The sequence below is a fragment of the Equus przewalskii genome, chromosome 14 (genome assembly GCF_037783145.1).
Source record: "Equus przewalskii isolate Varuska chromosome 14, EquPr2, whole genome shotgun sequence".
NCBI classification, from domain to species: domain Eukaryota; kingdom Metazoa; phylum Chordata; class Mammalia; order Perissodactyla; family Equidae; genus Equus; species Equus przewalskii.
Window position 1 is genome coordinate 67090686 of NC_091844.1, and position 15106 is coordinate 67105791.

General features: G+C 43.2%; 1 protein-coding gene across 3 annotated transcripts in view; it reads right to left on the reverse strand.

Moving 5' to 3' along the window:
• The window catches only part of TOGARAM2 (TOG array regulator of axonemal microtubules 2), a 63703-nt gene extending 59589 nt beyond the window's left edge, over nt 1-4114 (reverse strand). The window contains exon 1 of one of the 3 annotated variants that reach the window (XM_070572954.1): nt 3866-4114. The gene's annotated coding sequence lies outside the window, so the exon portion shown is untranslated. The remainder of the gene's footprint in view (nt 1-3865) is intronic. The other 2 variants (XM_070572953.1, XM_070572952.1) reach the window with 2 other exon arrangements.
• Nucleotides 4115-15106: the final 10992 nt, after the last annotated feature.

Sequence of the window (15106 nt, forward strand, 5' to 3'; positions counted from 1 at the left end):
GCACTGAGTCTAGACAGACACTTGGGCTGACTCATCCTTCCAAAATATCACTCATGTTCCTTCTTACCCCAGCCCACCCCTCAGAGCCCAGCCTAGGAGAGCCACAGAGATGCTGACTACATTGCAGGTTGGAGCAGGCCAAGGGCACAGAACAGGCCCCACCCAATGGGCATTTCCTCTGGGCTGGTTTGTTCCCTGGAAGTTCCCAGAAAACTACAAAATAATATATGCAACTTAAGCCACAGAGTTAGAGAGAGGACCATGCCAAATCCTTCAAATTACAGACGAGGGAAACTGAGGCCCAGAAGGTCACAAAGGAAATCAATGGTAGTAACAGGACATAGACCACGGCCTTCTGATTATGCTGCTTCTGGCCCCAGTTGTGCCTCAGGGATTTCTCCCAAAAGGAGCTAACCCCTTTCCCTACATGGGAGTATGCCCTTCCTCCCTTTCCCCCACAAAAGGGAGTGTTGGAGAAGGGAACAGCTTGCTGCCCCACAGCCACAGGAAGGGGCATGAGGCAGGGCATCTGTTTCTTCAACAATAAATGCACAGATGGGCAAAAGGATGGGAGGGAGGGAAGAAGGGAGGGAGGGAAACTAATACATGAATGAATGAATAAATAAATGAAATTAAAGAATGAATGTGAAGAAAGAGAGATGAAGGGTAGAGGGAGGGAAAGAATCAATAGATGAGTGAATAATTCTGGGAGCTAATAGAGAAAAAGGATTTGATATATTTTTATAAGAACATGCAAAGAAATAAGAAAATTCTTAAAATGTTCCCATATTTTCAGTTGTGAAAAATTCATCAATTTCATGATGCACATACATGATGAACTATGATATGTACACATTTCTGCATGTAAGTTGTTACTTTTTTAAAAAGACTCCACCCAGCAGGGTCCTGTGAGGAGTGGAATGAGGCAATGAGGCAAAGCTTGGCAGTGTGAGGCTGTGCCCTGATTTTGCTGGGATGGTGTCAGTGGGGCCCAGTGAGGAACTGAACATCCATCCCCACCCAGATCTGTGGGCTACACCTAAGCAGGGTGACTTCCTGAAAAAAAGAAGGTTAAATAGGATCTAGAGTCTCACAGCATAATACCCAAACGTCCAGGACACAACCGAAAATCACTTATCATACCAAGAACAAAGAAAGTCTCAGGTTAAATGAGAAAAGACAATCGATGAGGCAACACCAAGGTGACAGAGCTGTTGGGATTATCTAACAAAGATTTTAAAACAGTCATCATTAAATGCTTTGATGAGCAATTATGAACATGCTTGAAACACATAAAAAAATGGAAAGTCTCAGCAAAGAAATTCAAAATATAAAGAAGAACCAACTGGAAATTTTAGAACCGTAAAAGACAACTGAAATAAACCACTCAATGTGAACAGGACTATGACAGAGGAAAGAATCAGTAAACATGAAGATAAAACAGTAAAAATTATCCAATATGAATAAGAGAGAATAGACTGAAAAGAAAATAACAGAGCTATGGGGCCTCATAGGACAATAAACAAAGATCTAACATTTGTACTATTGGAGTAGAAAGAAGAAAGAGTGCAGAAAACTAAAAAAGTATTCAAAGAAATAATGGCTAAAAGCTTCTGAAAGTTAGTGAAAGACATTAATCTACAGATCGAAGAAGCTGAGCAAATCTCAAATGGAATAAACCCAAAGAAATCCACATCAAGATATATCATAACCAAAATTCAGAAAACTAAAGACAAAGAAAATAATTTTTGAAAGAAAAAAATTGTCAACCCAGAATTTTATACCCAGCAAAATATCATTCAGAAATGCAGAGGAAATCAAGACATCCTTAAAAGAAGGAAACTAAGAGACATTGTCACCATTAGACCTACCCTAAAAGAATAGGTAAGGGTAGTTCTTCAAACAGAAAGGAAACGATAAAAGAAAGAAACTTGAAACATGAAGAAAGAACAAGGAAAAAGTAAAACTATGGGTAAATATAATTATATATATATATATATATAAGGCTCTTCTTCTCTTTCCTGGAGAAGGGCAGCCACAGAGGGTGGAACAGTGTCCCACAGGCTTGGAAATCCGCAGGCACAGCTCACACAGTTGGACACCATCAAAGGACAGAGTGAAGGAGCATATATGAAGCATTTTGAGTCAAGCAACCCTCAAGCCCTACTGCTGATGGCAGCTAGTGTGCTTGTAAACGCCCTTTATTGCTGAAGACATTTTGACAGGGTTTTCTATTACTTGAAGCTGACAGCTTCCTAACTGACAAGGCAACTTTTTTACTGAGACTTTCTATCCAGTCAAAGACTCTTGTGCTGAGAAGAATGTAATGACTAAAAGAGAAAGCCTTAACACATCTTCCTCACTAGGGTGATACCCAATTCAAGCCTTGTGAACACAAATCGCATCCCTGGTGTGGACCTGTGTGGTACACACAGGCTAATCAAAGAACCTTCCCCATCATGTGAGAGCTGCTGCTCTAGGAGAAAGGCAAGCAGATGAGGACAACTTGACCCTTCTGGACCACAGCCTGGGGGCAGGTGCTGCTCTGGGCTCGGAAGGGAAATGCTCAGTCTGTTCAGATCTGCTCTCCCTCACTACACTGTGGGAAAGATATCAGCAAACCACAGCCCATCCAGAAGAAAGAGGATGCAATGGGGAGGGGCTCCAGACCACATCATGTAAGCAACAGTGAAGACATAGAGAAAAAGGACTCAGAGGGGAATCTGAGGGCTCCATTGGGCCACTGAAGGGGTAACAGGCCACAATGGACTGGGCGTGGCTGCATGGCTGCCTGTCCTAGAGGCCAGGACACTAATTTGTGGGTGTATAGGAGGATGAACTTCCAACACTCTAACAAATGGCTTCCCCAAGAAGCAGTAAACTCCCCATCCTTAGAGATGTTCGAGGAGAAGCCAGACAGCAACCTTACAGGATGTTTAATAGGGATGCAGGCTCCCTCCCCTCCAGCCTCCTGTTCCCCAGCCCCACTCAGTGATTCTGGAGTTTGGGGAAATGGGAGATACAGTCCCCTGTATTTCAGCTGATCCTATGTTTCATTCCAGCTACACTCTAGAATCATGCTATTGGCCAGACCTGCCTCAGGACCAGTGGGGATCTCCAGCCCAGCCAATGCCCAGTTGTGTTTTTTGGAACAAATGTGAATGTAAAAAAAAAAAAAAAAAAAAAAAGAATCTGGTAAAGAAAGTTTGGGAAACATGAACTTAAATAATGTTGAACTAGTTTCTCAACTATACCACGTCTCGGGGTTTAATATGTTCAATGGACTGCGATGCTCCAATAAGGGCTAGGTGTGAAGCAATTTCCAAATCTACATGACCATACATCCATTTGTTCATGAAATACGTCTTAGGACCCGAGTTTTTAGGAGCGCACGTGGCAAAACAGTGCTCTGATCTGCCTCAAAGTTTCCAAGGCAACTAGCTCAGAACTTGAGCCTAATGAATAACAAATTTATAATTCAATCCAAATCATATTTTACTTCTTGGGATCGTCAAGACAAATCAGATCAAGAAAGGTGCCCAGATCAGTCAGGGTGTGTATCTCCCCCTCCACCTGGTACCAAAACATCATACTTCCCCCCAGAAAAGTCATCAGAATCGGAAGAGGAATAAAAATCCTTCAGAGAAAAAAATATCTCAGAGAAGATACAAAAGCAGCCTCAGGGGTGAGAAGAGGGAGGAGTTCATCTTCCCACCATCAGAAAGTCAACAGAGCTCCCCCTCACCGCCAATCTTTGCTCTAGAAACTAGACACTACCTACCACCAAAGGCAAGCTTTTCAGAGCAATTTCAGGCCCCTCTGGAATATGACTGACACCCACTTCCCCAAGCCTCCCACCCATTACCTGAGGAGCCAGGCTTCAGGGGAGTTTGCAAAGCGGACAGTCCTAGTCGCGGTTCTGCAGTCTCCAGGCTGGCTGGTCCCCAGCAGCCTCGAGCAGTCAGCCAGGGCTCCCTGGGAGGGAGAGGCGAGGAAGAGACACACACATCCTCCCGGAGACAAGCCAGGGCCGGCCAGAGGGAGAGCCAGGCCCGACCGTCTCTGGGCACTGGCTCGGCCTGATGTGGATGGAAAGAAAAGACTCTTGTTTCTCACTGTTCCCCTGGGTGACAGTTACCATGGATATAAATCAATTTTTGGAACCTGTCAGTCGCTGGTTGAACATGAAGAGCGAGCTTTCCCCGAGCCGCGGTCATGCGGAGACACACGGGAGACAGACTGAGAGCAGGCTCGGGTCTGCAGACAGAGTGGACACAAGTGGGCACCTGGTTCCGGAGAGCCCACTTGGGTTCCTAACACGGCACACAGCACACACTCTCATCAGGGAGAAGTAACCTAACGTAGAGAAGTATCCTTCATATTAACCCAGCACTCTACAAGACACGTCCCAGGAATACCCCAAGAAAACATCCAAACAGGAGCCCCTGAGGGAGGGCCTGCTAATGGCTCATTTGATAATCAGAGCTACCACTTACTTGCCAGTCGAAATGCTTTATAGATATTAGCTCATTTACCCTCAAAACAACCTTTGGGGGTAGATACTCTTATTATTCCCACTTTACAGATGAGGAAACTGAGGCTGAGAGAGGTCACTCAGCTCACAGTTGTAGGGCCAGGATCAAAGCCCAGCTTGTCTAGTTCCACAGCAGTTTTTCCGTGCCGTCAGGACCTCTGGAATCCAGATACAGCTCTGTGCCTGAAAATCATTAAATGTCCCTGGATCCCATTTTCTCATCTCTAAAACAGGAATAAAAATATTTCCCCTGCTTATGTCCCAGGATTGTTATAAGAATCATGTCAAAGGTATCCAAATTTAGGGAAGAGAAAAAGAAAGGAGGGGCCAGCCCCGTGGCCGAGTTGTTAAGTTCGCATGCTCCACTGCGACGGTCCAGGGTTCGGATCCTGGGTGCGGACATGGCACCGCTCGTCAGGCCACGTTGAGGCGGCGTCCCACATGCCACAACTAGAGGGACCTGCAACTAAGATATACAACTGTGTACCGGGGGGATTTGGGGAGAAAAAGCAGAAAAAAAAAAAAGGAAATTAATATTCGTCAATCACCTGCTGGGCCAAGCAGTTACACTGTTACTTACAATAGCTTATCTTTAATTCTGCCAGAAAAATAAGAACCCTAAGGGGAAAGCCTTGTGTCAAGGACCTCATAGTCAGGAAGCCCAAGAGTCTGGATTCCAACAAAGGTCTCTCTGATTCCCAAACTTTTGGTTTTTACATTTTTTGTGTTTGTATGTTTTTGTACACCAACATGTCACGGGTACACAAAGAACCCCATTAGCAACCCAAGTCCCCTTGGCACTCTGATGTTCTGGAATACACATTTGCCCATCAGCGTAGGCATGCTCTGTCTCACTGGCCACAGAAAGGCTGCAGCTTCCAACTTCTGCACTCGGGCAAGGTGCCCGCCCCAGCCCAAGATGCCCTGCCTCCGAGTCCTCTGTATCACCTGCTGCTCTGTCCCACATCCTGCCAGCTGGTTACAGACCCAATAGCCTCATCTTTCAGTGGGGCTAACACCAGCACTGAAGATAGCCATGGAAAGTCGCGAGCCCCGGAGGTGGGCTGCAGTGCAAACCTTGTGAAGCTGCTGACGCCCAGCTAGAATCCTCCTGGAGCCTCTCTGTGCACAGCGGACCCCGACGCTTCATCATAAAAGCACAGAGGGACCTTTGTCCTTCTTGCCATAAATAGCGATGGCACATTCTTCTGGTGAGATCAAAGAGCAAATATCCTGTGTTCCTCTCATGCTGATCTTCCTGGAGCTCACAGGGCTGCCTGGAGATGGCCTCATCCATCCTAGAAGCAGGGTGAGCCTGCTTGGGGACCCTCTGAAATACTGGCTGTGACCATGGCAGAAGCCATGGCTCTCTAAGGACCCTGTGGGTAACACGGGGGAGCTGTCCCCAGAAGCACATCCAGCATGCACAGTTTTCTTAGGGTGTGTGTGGGTTGGGGAAGGAGGACAAAAGTATAAAGGACTAAGATGGCCTGGTCTCCACCAAATAGACACACGGAGGCAAAGAGCAGACTCAGAGAGGAGGCGAAAGGAGGGGAAGGGACAGGAGCGAGACCGAGAGAGGGAGAGAATATCTTATAACAGCAGAGCACATCTCCAAGCGTAGAAGCCAAGGTGGTCACATGTAGAATTTGCAGTGTTATGAAAAAAAAAGAACCAACCAATTTAACTGTTGAAAAGAGTGGCCCTAACTGAAAATAGATGAAGATAGAGGGAATAAATGTACTTAGGTTGGAACAAGTCATTTTGTACTTGATGCTCTGCAGGCTCCGTGGTCTTAAGCTAGTTTCATAACATCTGAGGTTTTTTACTGAACAGCCATGTCGTGCTGCTCACTGGACACAACATACACTTTATTTTGTCTCATCTTCATAGCCACCCGCTGCGTTGCTCTTGTCTTCACTCTGTGGATGAGGAAATTGACACTCAAAGAAGGTAAGCGGCTTGCCAAAGGTCACAGAGGCAGTGCTAGCATCTGGGCCCTCATCCTGGAAGTCCAAAGCTCCTGCCATACTCAATTTCTTCACAGGAAAAAGCACGCAGGGCCAGCAACGGCTGCCTCTGATAGGGCCACTGTAGGGCCTTTTATGATAAGAGCTACAAAGCTTTAATTTGTACATTTTTTTTTTTTAGCAGAGTGGCCTATCTGGTTTTTTTCCCTCTCAACTTTAAAACATGCAAATTAATAAACAGTCCAGCCTTGGATAAATTTCTTGAAACCTGACAATCCATAAATCCATCTGTCTTTCCCACTCAAACAATGTCCTTGATGAGAAGCCTCCTGGGGGCCTAAAAATGCAAGGTCAAACCTGCTGCTTTTCTTCTCTCTCTTTCCTTTTTTCCTTTTTTTTTTTGGTTAAATAAAACTCTTCCTTTTGCAAATGCTTGCATTTGCAGAGCTGCAGACTTCACGGACTTCTTTTACACATGAAACTTCTCAAGTCTAGAGCCTTTTAAACGTCTCTGAAGCGCAGCAGGCTCTCCCATGAAGCTCACAAGCTGTCATGTGGATGAGAAGTGGGTGCCACTTCCCCACGTTCTTGGGGAGTAGGCAGTCGTTATAAACCATCGCCGTGGCATGGATGGTATGGTCTTATTTTTGTATTTATAGATACACATGCACAGAGAAAAGTCTGAAAGGATATACGCTAAAACATCATTTCTGCTTACTTCACGATGGGGGCATTAGAGATGATTTTTACTTCAATTAGTATTTCAAGGTTTTCTACTATGAACATAGATTATTTATATGCCTTTTAAAATTACTATAATAAAGACTACGTAGCCACATAAAAAAGCTCAATAACCAAAAGTCAAATGAGACTTTTCCTTCTGACATGATGGAATAACATGTACTGGATTTACCCTCCCTCAAGAAACACTTAGAAAACCAGACAAAATATATGAAACAATTATTTTCAGATGTGGACGACAGGCAGCACCGTGATTCCTGAGAGAAGGGCCACCGACGCAGTGAGCGCTTCAGCAGTCCTGCCTTCCTGCTCACAGGCACATTCCAGGCCGCGGGCAGGGAAGGGGAACCCCCATACAGCTGTGTTGAGGAGAAAGAGATCGCGGTTCAGAGAACGTGAGGAAGCTGGAAGCTGCAGGACAGAGTTCCGGCGAAGAGACAGATACATAGAAAAATGGCTCGAAGAATCCTGCCTAGGAATCCCCTCAAGTCTTTACTGAATACCAAGATGCTCATGTGCAGAGTGAAATTCCAGGAGGCCAGACAAAGAGCTACCAAGAGACAGTGAGCTGAACAGTTCCCAGAGCTTACAGGGCAGTTAAGTTCCAACCAGCCGGAAAGCAGAGTCCTTGCTGATAACTCAGCGCACTCACTGGGAAACTCAGTGGGGCCATGCATCTTGTGACAAATATGGCAAACCCTAAAGCCATCACTAAAGAAACAAGACAAGGAAGTAGGGCAAATAAGCCAATAGCGAAGATAAAGTGGAATTTTAAAAATATCCCACCAAAAGTCACAAGAAAAGAAGGAAGAAAGAAGAGATAGACAAATAGAAAACAAATAGTAAAAAGGTACTCTTCATCCCAATCATGCTGATAATATATTAAGTGTAAATAGTTAAACATTCAAATTACAAGGAAGAGAGAGCCTGGGTAAATGCAAGACCCAATTACATGCTGCTTACAAGAAAAACACTTTAAAATTAAAAACACAGATAGGTTAAAAGTAAAAGGATGGAAAAAGATATATTATGCAAACAATAAGTATATGAAAACTGGAATGGCTAATTTAATATCAGACAAAGTAGACAGTAGGACAAGAGATGTTACCAGTTATAAAGAGAGACATCTCACGGGCTGGCCCGGTGGTATACTGGTTAAGTTTTCACGCTTCACTTCAGCCACCCAGGGTTCACAGGTTCAAATCCCAGGTGTGGACCTAGCACGGCTCATCAAGCCATACTGTAGGGGCGTCCCACATAGAGGAAGATGAGCACAGACGTTAGCTCAGCAACAATCTTCCTCAAGCAAAAAGAGGAAGACTGGCAACAGACGTTAGTGCAGGGTCAATCTTCCTCACAGAAAAAAAAGAGAGAGACATATCACAATGACAAAGAGGTCAATTCATCAAGAAGATGTAATAGTCTTAAACGTGTACACACTCAATAACAAAGCTTAATATACATGCAGCAAAAACTGGCAGAACTGAAGGAAAAACCGACAAATCCATGTTTATAGCTGAATACTTCAAAAGACTTATTTTGATAATTGATAAGTAGACACAAAAAGTAGGAAACCTGACTAACACTATCAAACAATTTGACCTAATTGATACTTATAGAATGCTCCACCGAAAATAGCAGGTACACATTCTTTTCAAGTGCATAAGAAACATTTACCAAGATAGGTATATACTGGGCCATAAAACAAGTCTCAATAAATCAAAAGAATTAAGTGACATAGAGGATGTTCACCCACTACAACAGAAGTAAATTAGAAATTAATAACAGAAAGATCTTTGGAAAATCCCCAAATTGTTTAGAAATTTAAAAATCACACTTCTAAATAATCCATGAGTCAAAGGAGAACTCACAAGAGAAAAGAGAAATTAGAGAATATTTGGAACTGAATGCAAATTAAAACACGGCAGCTGGCCAAGTGGTTAAGTTCATGTGCTCCACTTGGGCAGCCCCGGGTTCCCAGGTTCGGATCCTGGGCATGGACCTACACAGCACTCATCAAGCCATGCTGTGGAGGCATCCCACACAGAAGAACTAGAATGACTTGCAGCTAGGATATACAACTATGTACCAGGGCAGCTTTGGGGAGGGAAAAAAAAGAGGAAGATTGGCAACAGATGTTAGCTCAGGGCCAATCTTCCTCACCAAAAAAAAAAAAGCACACACCTTTAAAAAAAATAAAACATGGCATATCAAAATTTGTGGGGTACAGCTAAAGCAGTACTTAGAGGGAAAGTTTAGCTTTTAATGCTGTACTGGAAACAACCCAAATCTCCATCAACAAAAGGGATAAACAACTTGTGGCATATCCATACAATAGAATACCACTTGGCAATAAGTATATGATATATGCAACAACATGAACGAATCTCAAAAACATTATTGAGTTTCCTTCGTTGGAAACCCATAATCAAAAGAGTACATTTATATGAAGCTCTTGTAAAGGTATCTATTCCATAGTGATAGAAAGCATATCAGTGGTTGCCTCGGACTTGTGGGGAGGGGAGACATTTGGGATTAGCTGGGAAGACGCACAAGGGAACGTTTTGGGGTGACAGAAATTTCCTGTATCTGGACTCTGTAGTGGTTATACACACTTGTTGAAGAGTGTTGAAATCCATTGACCTGTACACTTAAAATAATGTTTTCATTGACTATACGTTATATCTCAATAAAGTTTTTTTTTTAACTAGCATCACTAATAGTGGGGAAAAGCGCCATTATCTCACCTCCTGCTGAGTTGCAATATGAAGTATAAGCGCCACCTCTGATGTCTTGTCAAAACTATTAAACCTAAATCTAATCAAGCCTTAGGATCTGCGCTATCCCATACTATAGCCACCAGCCACATGTGACTGTTTAGATGTAAATTAATGAAAATTAAATAAAATTTAAAATTCAGTAACTGGGCGACACTGGCTACAATTTAAGTGCTCAATGGCCACATGTGGCTAGTGGCTACCTTATTGGACATGACAGAGAGCATTTCCATTATCATAGAAAGTTCTATTGGCTAGTGCTGAGATCTAACTTCCAGATTACAGAAAGCACAGGGGATGGAGGAATGAGTTAAACCCACAAGAGGGAAACAGTCAAATCCAGTCCATGGCTCATTCTACAAGACAGCTGGCCTGGTCTCTTCAATGTGTCAACGCCACAGAAAAAAGTAAGTGGGGAGAGAGGAAGAGACTGTTGCAGAATGAAAGTAACTAAAAAAAAGACTTCACCACCAAACCCAGTGAGTGAAACTTGACTGGATCCTGGTTTGAAAAGAGCCAGCTATAAAAGACATTTTGGGGACATACTAGGAAAAACTGAACGTGAGCTAGATATTAGTTGATATTGGGGAATTACCTTTTGTTTTTTTGGAGTCATATTGGTATGGCGGTCATGTAGGATGTCATAATCTTTAGGAACTTCCTACTGAAGTATTTAGGAGTAAAATGTCATGATATCGCCAATTTACTTTCTAAAAGATCAGCAAAAATAAATACATGCACCGGTCATTGCAGTATCTTTTGAAATGGAGCAAAACATAAAGTTATGTAAATTTTTATCAGCAGGGGACTAGCTAAGTAATATACGTCCATCTATACGCACAGACAGAGAGGGAGACACTATCTAGCAGGTGAAATGAATAAACTTAGATACGTTTCAACAAAGATAAATCTTAAAAGCATAACTTTGAAAAAGCAAGTTGCAAAACGGTCCTTGCAGTGTGATATTATGTGAAAGTTTTAAGAACACAAAATAATAGTATCCATTGTGGATCCAGATGGATAAATATGTATGATTTTAAAACCTGGATGGGATGATTCAAACCAATTAATTTTAAGACACAGGGTTCTCTGGTGGGGGGGGGGGTGGGGGGGGGGAGAGGGAAATGGAATGGGAAAGTGTTCAACCATATCTGCAACATTATATTTCTTTAAGGAAAAATAAATGTAAATGTGTCAAATCTGGGTAGTGTTCACATACATCTCTATATCATTCTGTGTTATTTCTTTTGTATGCTTGAATGTTTGCGACATTTTAAAAAAATAGGGAAAAATAAATATATGTATACACATGTAGATAAAGCAAAATACAGCATAATATTCATAGTGGCTTAATCTAAGAGGTGTGCATACAGATAATTATACTAGTCTTTTAACTTTTCTGTATATTTGAAATTTTCATAAATTAGGAAAAGGAGTAAAAAATAATTCTACCCCCCCCCCCCCACTATCATTGACATAATGTAAAATCATGGTTTTCAAGGACAAAGTCTCTGGGGTAAATTAATGCAGTTGGTGTATGGTGTGTGTGATTTTTCTCTGATTTTGGCTTTATCATTATTACTTCACTTTTGAAGGAAAGGCAGAAAGGGAAACATCTTTCAAGCTTCCCATGCTCGAGGACTGTTCCAGACCAAGAGCTGCTGCTGCTGTCCGTCAGCTGGGCATTTTGTCAGGCTGGTGTTTGTAGTCCAGTTGGGGTGTGGCCGGGTCCAGGATGGGTACAGGTAGACCAGCTGTCTGCTCGGACGCACTGCCTGAATCAGTGTATCTGGAGGTGCCAGCCCACCACGTGGAGACTCACTTTCCACTAAACTGGGCTTCATTCTGGGTCCCTCTCATGACACGTGTTTCCTGGGCTAGAGACCTTCAGGCTCTGCTTTGGGACCTGGACACCAGAAAAGAAACAGAGCTAGAAGCACCTCAGAGATTCCCTGGGCCAACTCCAGAAGATGCCGTACACAAAACACACCCCCGCCTGCTATGGGAGTTTAAACGGGCTGAGGTCACCACTAGCAACTCTTCCTCAGGACGCCTGGTCTGCAATAAGAAATTTGCACAAAGCAAGGCTGGCACCTAGTGTTTGTTTTTCATACTGACGGTGTCCTTCCAAGCTGAGAAATTAATGAGGGCAATCTGGATAGGCCTGGTGAAGAGGAGAGAAAATGTGATGACAACACCCACTAAATTCAGCAAATTCAATGAGAGCAATAAGCTAGACACACAAGTGCTCTAAACTCCAAACGTGGACTGTCCGGTGGGGAGAAAAGACCATTTGGGGATAACTGAGAAAAATGTGCCATATCTCCATCCATGAGAACTCAACTTGGTTTCTTAAAATTAAACAGTCTCCCACACTTAACTGAATCAGGGATGGACCTCAGTCCTAAGTGTTGGAGTTGCAAGTTTCTAGAAAGCACCTATTAAGCAACAATATTTGCCATTCACTTTACTCATTCTTGCCTCCTAGAAAAGGCCCTCCTTCAAGGCCTGGGTCAATGTATTCAGGCCCCTAATCATTCTGATCCCTGGCTGGGAACAGATCATCAATCTCTCCTGTCTCATGGCTTACACAGCACTCCACCTTTAAAAGTAAATGACATATACTTCATTCTACCTTATATTCTAATTAGTTACTTAACTGTATCTCCCTACTCATCCCCATCCCTAAATTATAAGTGCTACAGTTCCCATCCCAGGGACACTCCAATGCTGTGTGTCAAATGCAGTCAACTGTGTGCAAAGCACTGAGCACTCAGCTATGAGAGAAAGGCAAAAAATAGTCCTTCCCACTGAAGAGATTCCCAACTAGGCAGACCCCCAGTGCTTCCCCTATCCTATGGAAGTCCTAAATAAAAACACAAAATCATTCATTCAAGAGGTAAGAGCTTGCTAAATACAATGTGTAAGAGTCTTATCTACTTTGCCTAAACTGGGAGGTTCAGCTACACACAGTCTTAAAGGAGCAACTAGATCATTATTTCCAATGTAACTACCCCAGCCTGATGAGGTAGAAGCAAGAGCCATCATTAAAAAAAAAAAATTAACCACCATACTATGTTCCTATGAAATGAGAAAAGTAAATTTTAAAGTTGTAATATTCCATGATGAAATCAATTCTCTTAATCTATTGCTTTATCTCAAGCCTAATCAAAACTCCCATTGGATTTATTTTAAACTTGGGGGAAAAATCATTTGAAAGTTCATCTGTAGTTTGTTACAGCCACATTGCTAAGCAATTTGTCAGGATCTACTAAAACTTAAAGTACACATATCCTGTGACCTAGACTTCTCCTTCTCCGTATCCGCTCCAGGAAGATCCTGGCACACGTGTACTACAAGCACAGACAAGGTCACTGCAATACTATTTTATTTTTCTGAGAAAATGGAAACAATCTCAACGTCTAAATCAATCAGAGAATGGTTCAACAGCCTGAAACTGCAGGCGCGGTCCTCAAAAGCAAGTGTGCTCACAGAATGGCAGCATCAACGCCATGTGGGAGCTGGTTATAAACGCACGTTCAAGGGCCCCACCCTCGCTGACTCAGAAACTCCAGGGCGGGGCCCAGCAACCTGCCTTAACCAGCCTTCCAGCTGATCCTGACGCAGTTTAAAAGAATGAGGTAGTTCTCTATTACTAACTTGGAAAGTCCTCTAAGATATGCTGGATAATAAAAAGCAAGTTCAAGTTGCAGAATGCTACACACAGTATACGATTTATATGGGAAAAAAGAAACATTTCCTGAGAGCACAGATCTGTATGTATGCAAATGAACAGAAAAAGATTTGGAAGAATCTAAACTCTAAAATAACATGGTGACCTCTGCATACAACCACTGCAAGCAGGAAAGGGGTCAGGAGTGGTGAGCAAAGTTAGTTTAGCCTTATATGTAATGTTTTCATCCTTTTTTACAGGAACACATTTCTGTATTACTTAATTAAAATTTACTTTTTAATGAGATCCCTAGAGTAATCAAATTCACTGACAACAATAAGAATGGTGGTTGCCAGGGGCTGCAGGGAGGGGGAAATGAGTTAGTGTTTAATGGGTACAGAGTTTAAATTTGAGAAGATGAAAAAGTTCTGGAGATGGATGGTGGTGATGGTTACACAACAATGTGAATGTACTTAACGCCACGAAACTGTACACTTAAAAAGTGGTTAAGATGGGGGCTGGAACTGTGGCCGAATGGTTAAGTTCGCACACTCTGCTTGATAGATCCTGGGCGTGGACCTAGCACCGCTCAGCAGGCCATGCTGAGGTGGTGTCCCACATGCCACAACTAGGACCTGCAACTAGAATATACAGCTATGAACTGCGGGGCTTTGGAGAGAAGGGAAAAAAAAAAAGATTGACAACAGATGTTAGCTCAAGTGCCAATCTTTAAAAAAAAAATGGTTAAAATGATAAATTCTATTATTATATATATATTTTACAACTTAAAAAATTAAAAAGTGTATTTTTTTTAAATGCCTAAGCTATCTGTGAGGTAGACAGTATCGTAGTTCACAATGAACCCAGCTTTTGGCAGGACTACTGCTGTCTTCACAGGGGTCGGCTGGCAGGAGTCATCAGTGTGGTGTGTCACTGCCCCGGCCATGAAGGATTGGACATGGCGGACACCTGAAACAAGATGCACCCGGACAGTCTCTCCCAGGAATGGGCAATCTGGACTGGCTCAGGCTCCCAGCAGAACAGAGATGACACACTCAAACAGGGTATCTGAGGAGACTACTTACAAAGGTGTGAGTAGAGTTCAGGAAGAGAACAAGGGGAAGTGAAGCATCCTGGGACAGACAACAAAGGAAAGCAATCTTTAACGTGGAGCCACAAAAGCACAAAGGAAGGGAGTTGTTCCTGGGCTCCAGCTCGAGTTAAGGCACATGCAGAGGAAGGCAGCAGCCTCTGCCAAACCGCAGCCAGCAGAGAGCTCACCAGGGGAATTAATACTCTGACCTCCTCACCTCCCACCCTCCAACCTCTTGCCAGTACCGCCCACTGGCTGATGGCAACCAGAAGGCAGGGAAGGGAGCTGGGCTGATGCAGTTTGTAAAACTCAACCTCC